This window comes from Euphorbia lathyris, chromosome 1, assembly GCF_963576675.1.
Source record: "Euphorbia lathyris chromosome 1, ddEupLath1.1, whole genome shotgun sequence".
NCBI lineage: Eukaryota > Viridiplantae > Streptophyta > Magnoliopsida > Malpighiales > Euphorbiaceae > Euphorbia > Euphorbia lathyris.
Genome location: NC_088910.1, coordinates 139,606,504 through 139,612,503, shown reverse-complemented (window position 1 = coordinate 139,612,503; position 6,000 = coordinate 139,606,504).

The following is a 6,000-nucleotide window of genomic DNA, read 5'->3' as shown; positions in this document are numbered from 1 at the left end:
GGGGATCCAAATATACTATCTTGACTAAGAGAAATGAGATTTGGAATTTGAAGGAGAACCGAAAGGCAACACTCAACCTCCCCCCCTTTCGACCATTTTATTTATAAAAAGACCAGACAAGCATGTCACTTGCTTGTTAATTTATGTAGATGACATTATCATGGCAGGAAGTGATATAGAAGAAATACAATCTGTCAAACAATTTCTAGATGACAGTTTCAAATTAAAAGATCTTGGTAATCTCAAGTTTTTCTTAGGCTTAGAAGTGGGAAGATCTGATCAAGGGATTTTCATATGCCAAAGAAAATATGCCCTAGATTTGTTGGAAGAAACTGGCTTATTAGCTTGTAAACCAGCTTCAACACCAATGGATAGTTCAGTTCGTTTTCCAAAGGAATCCGGAAAAGTTTTAGAAGATCCTCAAAGTTATAGAAAGTTGGTTGGTAAGTTGATATATCTGACAACAACCAGGCCTGATATAGCATTTTCATCACATCAGCTGAGTCAATTCTTGTCAAAACCAACAGATATTCACTTACAAGCAGCTTACATAATTTTGAGATACATTAAAACTTCTCCAGCATAGGGTATTTTTATGTAAGCAATTTAGAGTTAAAGCCGCGACAGTGATTCATATTGGGCAACATATCCAGACACTAGAAGATCCGTCACAGGTTTTGCAGTTTTCTTTGGGAATTGTCTAATCTAATGGAAGAGTAAGAAACAAAACATAGTCTCTAGGAGTTCTTGTGAAGCAGAATACAGGGCATTAGCTCTCACAACAAGTGAAGTTCAATGGTTTCTTTTCCTCCTCGAAAATATTGGTTTCAAACATCACCAATCAGCTTCCTTCTATTGTGATAATAAATCAGCTATTTACATAGCTTAGAACTCTTTTTTCCATGAAAGAGCCAAGCACATTGAGCTTGATTGTCATTTCATTAGACAGAAAGTTCAAGCTGGGATTGTGCATCTTCTACCAATTCGAACACAACAACAATTAGCAGATGTATTAACCAAGCCTCTCGCAAAGAAGCTCTTTGATGCATTGATAGCACAGTTAGGTTTGAAGAATCTGCATCAATCTATATGTCCAACTGGGGGGGGGTAACAATTTATATTGGTTATAAAGTTGTTAGGAAGTTAGGAGTTGTTAGCTAAATGACATCATCAAGATGTTAGATAGTTAGTGTCAGTTATTTCTATAAATAAGAATAGATAGGTAGCAACTCCCTATGAAAGAGATGATTATTTGTACCTGTATTGTTCGCCTTATGGCACAACTCCCTGCTATGAAGAGATGACCTAACTTCTTCTAGAGTCACAGTATCTTTACCAACAATGAATGATTGAATAAAATTCTCATATGAAAGCAGTAAAGACACCAACATAATCAAAGCAGCATCTTCATCTTCAATTTTCACATCAATATTACGTAATTCTAATAACAATAATGTGTTCAATTGATCTAAATGATCCCTGAGTTGCGTACCTTCCTGCATTCGCAGGCCAAACAGACGTTGTTTTAGAAGATGTTTGTTTGTTAGAGATTTTGTCATGTATAAGCTCTCTAACTTCATCCACAGACCAACACCAGTCTCTTCGTCTGAGACCCCAGTGATGAGGTCATCTGCGAGACACAACATAATTGTCCAATGTGCCTTTTCTTCCAGAATCGCCATCTCAACAGTGAGCTCTCCCGTTGCCTTCTTCAACGGTGTCCACCAACCTTGTTGTTTTAAAAAAGCCCGCATTTTAATGTGCCATAGACTGAAACTATTTATCGCAGTAAACTTTTTGATTTTCACGGTCATAGCAGACATCTTTCTCTCCAAAAAAACAAAACACCAATCAGAAACCAAGAGCTCTGATACCAGTTTGTTGTGCGGAATTAACGAAAGATAAATAAGTAAATAATCGAAACATAGATTTACATGGTTCACCAACATTGTGTTGGCTAGTCAGCCGGCTGAAGGAGAATAGTATTTATTAGGAGGCAGAAAAACAAATTACATAATAAGGTTTACATAATGGGGTCTTTATAATACCCAATCTAACCTAATTCTACTTGGAACCCATGGCCTAATCCAACTATGAACCCATGATCCTAATCCAACTAGGAACCCATGATCCCACAATGTCCGCACAATTCCGAATCCAAATAGAAATCGAAAACACAATATTACTCTGAATAGGAAACAAGATATACTGATTCAAGGCATTACGACACGTTAGACATTAATTATATCTAAGATATTTAGTGTATTAATAACAAATTATAGAAATTACGTTAAAATGCTAACAACTAAATTTGTTACATAAAGTAAAACCTCAATAAATGAATATTCGATAAATTAGTAACCTCGATTAAATAATAATTTTCTTCAGTCCTGACTTGGACCGGTGTAATAAAGTAATAACGTCGCTAAATGAATAAGATAATAATTTTAATGAACTTCATTGGGACCCACTAAAAATATAAAATAATAATTCATTAAATGCGTATGAAATTTACATACATAATTCATAAAATAAAGCACTTCCAAGACAATTTTTATTTCAAATTTTATGCTTTACTAAAATATATTTTGAAGCAAACTAGATTCAATTTTATCTTTAACTTTTTGGAGGAGATAAACTACATTCAAAACATTCTTCTCATTTTGAAGCAAGTAATTTGTTAAAATATGTACGTACGGAAATTGTTAATTGACTAATAGAGAGATCAAACTTTTTTTAACCCATTGTTGCAAATCTTTTTGACTTGAAGAGGGATGTTTGTTTTTGTATTCACACAATGCTTTTCTCATCTCATCAGCTAGCATATACTTTTTTCACCTTTCAAATGAGTAGCCATGGAGGAAAATGTATAATATATGAATTTTTTATATTTTGGTATATGAAGTTAAACTATATTTGTTTATTTATAATTTCTATATAGTGCACTTGAAACAATTGAAAACACTTCATATTCTAACATTTCATATTCTAATGTATGTACATAAATTCTATTTGGAATCACGCCAACCTAAGATTAATAAATTTCTTTTTGACAAAACTAATAAACTTTAGATACAATGCACCATCATTAATTAATTGTTTATTTATTTTCTTTTTTAGTTACGAAAAAATTAACTGTTTAATTTGAGAAAATAATGTAAAAAATAAAAACTATTCTATAAACTAATAAATATTAATTTATCGATAAATTAGTAAAATATTCATTTATCGATAATTGTTTTTTTATGAACATACTTACTTCATTAGATGAGAAGAGTACAAATACAATCATAAAACCACAAGGAATAAAATCCTAACAATTTATCGATAAATTAATAACCTCGCATAAGATAATAATTTTCCAGGTCCTAAGAATATATATTTATAGAGGTTTTACTATATATTTTTGTTTTCAAACTATCTAAAATATTTAGTGCATTATTAATATAGTTACAAATAACCAATCGAATTAAAAAAATAACCAAAAAGAAATGTACGAAACTAGTTCAATTTATTGACAAACTTGTTTGGAATATCTAATGTTGTTAAGAATAATTGAAATTACGATAAACGAAAATAAGAAAACACACAAGAATTGCTTACCGAGTTCGCCACTCAATATGAATGACTATGTCTGGGGACACTACCAAGCCAGGATATTTACTATAATGAATGAGATGCGGATTACAGAGAAAAAGGTTACATTTATACTCCTGAAACCCTAACCGTCTGAAACCCTAATCTGCTCGTTGAAAACTGTTGAAACACCTTTCCACAGGATTTTGATTTGACAAAATTAATTAAGTGAAAGTAAATATTCTATAACACACTAAGTTTAAATGCTTTGATTTAGTGTTACTAATGTGTTTGTTCAATGTTGAGTTTATAATTTATCATAAGACATAAAGATCATAAGGCTCAAGCCCTATATGGAAATCAAGGCCCAAGTCAAACAAGCCAAAGATCACTCAGCCCGCGTATCTCCAAAACGTCGCCATTAAAGTGATGAAACGCATGCTGAGTAAAGAAGGATCGAGAAGATCCACGTAGACAACTTCGGTATGAAGCTGCTGAGCTGTCTCGACAAAACGTGCAGGACAGCTACTGACCATAAGACAGCTTCCAGACAAAGTATTTCCTCATTAGGTAAAGGTCAGAAGACACAACAAGCTGTTTGGTTGACATTACCCAAAATGGTGGAACATACTGACTCACTGACCGAAGAACAGAAGACGTTGGAATCTGATTGGCTAACGAGAATTGCTGGCAGACTCAGTGAAAGCGACCTGTAGCCGTTTGTCTCCAACGGTTATTTCGAAATTCGAAATAACCAGAAGCTCTCACAGCTCTCTATAAATAGTCCATTTAGAATCCACATTCCGTAGAGAACTTTGAGCAAGAGCCGCTACGCTGACCAAACGTATACAAAAGTTCTCCATCAAAAGCAAAGCAAAGTTCTTACACTACAAAGTCTATTCATTTGTGTAAAAGTCTAGAGTGATTGTTTTTCAATCATCTAAGGTGTTCTAGCAATTGTTGTTTAGGACAAAATCTTTATCATTTCTAGAAGTAGAAAGGAGAGGCTGGGTACTCGGTTTTAAGTACTCAGCGGAGAGATTAGGATTGAGTAGAAGTATAGAGGAAGGTACTCTTGTCATACTCAATTGCTGATATTGTAAAAGGTTTGAGGCTCTACCTTTAAAGAGCTCAGTAGAGGATTTGAAATCTCGGAGGTGTTCCGGGGACAGGACGTAGGCTTAGAAGAAGCCGAACCTGGATAAATCTGCTGAGTGAAGTATTTCTAAACCTTAACTCCTTATTCATATTGCTTGCTTAAAACAAACTAAAACTGACCAAGTAAAAGAGGTCAAGCTGAGTTGTGCGCTACCAACGAGAAGGTTCAGGAATAGACTCTAAGTGCTATTTCCTGACCTAAGCAACGAAGCTGTCCTAGTCACTAGTTGACTAAGCCAGTGTCTTGCTGAGTGGTAAGCGCCGCTGTTAGATAAACTTTTCTTGAAGAAAAGAAATCTGCCCAACTTATTTTCAAAAAAAGGTAAAATAGTTCCTAACCCCCCCTGGAACTATATTTGCAACCTTACAAGGGACTAACAAAAACAACATCTCGACTGCGAATAATCTTCCTGTTCTGACTATCCCAGAACCGATATCCGAAATCATCACCACCGTATCCAATAAACGTGCATTTAATAGACTTCGCATCTAACTTACTTCTCTCAAGGGGAGTAATATGAACATATGAATCACATCCAAATACTCGTAGAAAGGACAGATTTACCTGCTTGTCACTCCAAGCCTCTTCAGGAATGCCACTCTGCAAGGGACTCGATGGACCTTTGTTGATCAAGAATGTTGCAGTGTTAACTGCTTCTGCGAATTCCATTCTCAGCACAGAATTCCTTGAATTCCCTAAGCTCATACTCCCCACCATTGTCAGACCTCAAGCATTTTACCTTCAAACCTGTCTCATTCTCAACCAGGGCCTTCCATTTTCGAAAGGAATCAAAAGCATCAGATTTCTTTCTCAGAAAATAGATCCACACTTTCCTAGTGGAGTCATCAATGAGGGTCATGTAATACAAAGCTTGACCAAGAGATTTCACAGGTGCAGGACCCCATAGATCACTGTGAACTAACTCCAACTTCTCTTTCTTCAAAGTTCTGCCACGTTTAGAGAAATTGACTCTTTTCTGCTTCCCAAAGATGCAATCTTCACACAGCCCAAGATCAGCAGATTTCAGACCCGGCAACAGACCCTTTGAACACAACACTTTCATCCCCTTTTCACTCATGTGACCAAGATGACAGTGCCGCAAATCTGCATTGACATTCTCCCTCACGACATCAATGCTATTGAAAACATTGTCTGTTAAGTACAACGATCCAACCTTCTCACCACGGGCAACCACCATGGCTCCTTTGGTCATTTTCCAAGCACCACCTGCAAAGATTACATAATAACCTTCATCATCCATTTGC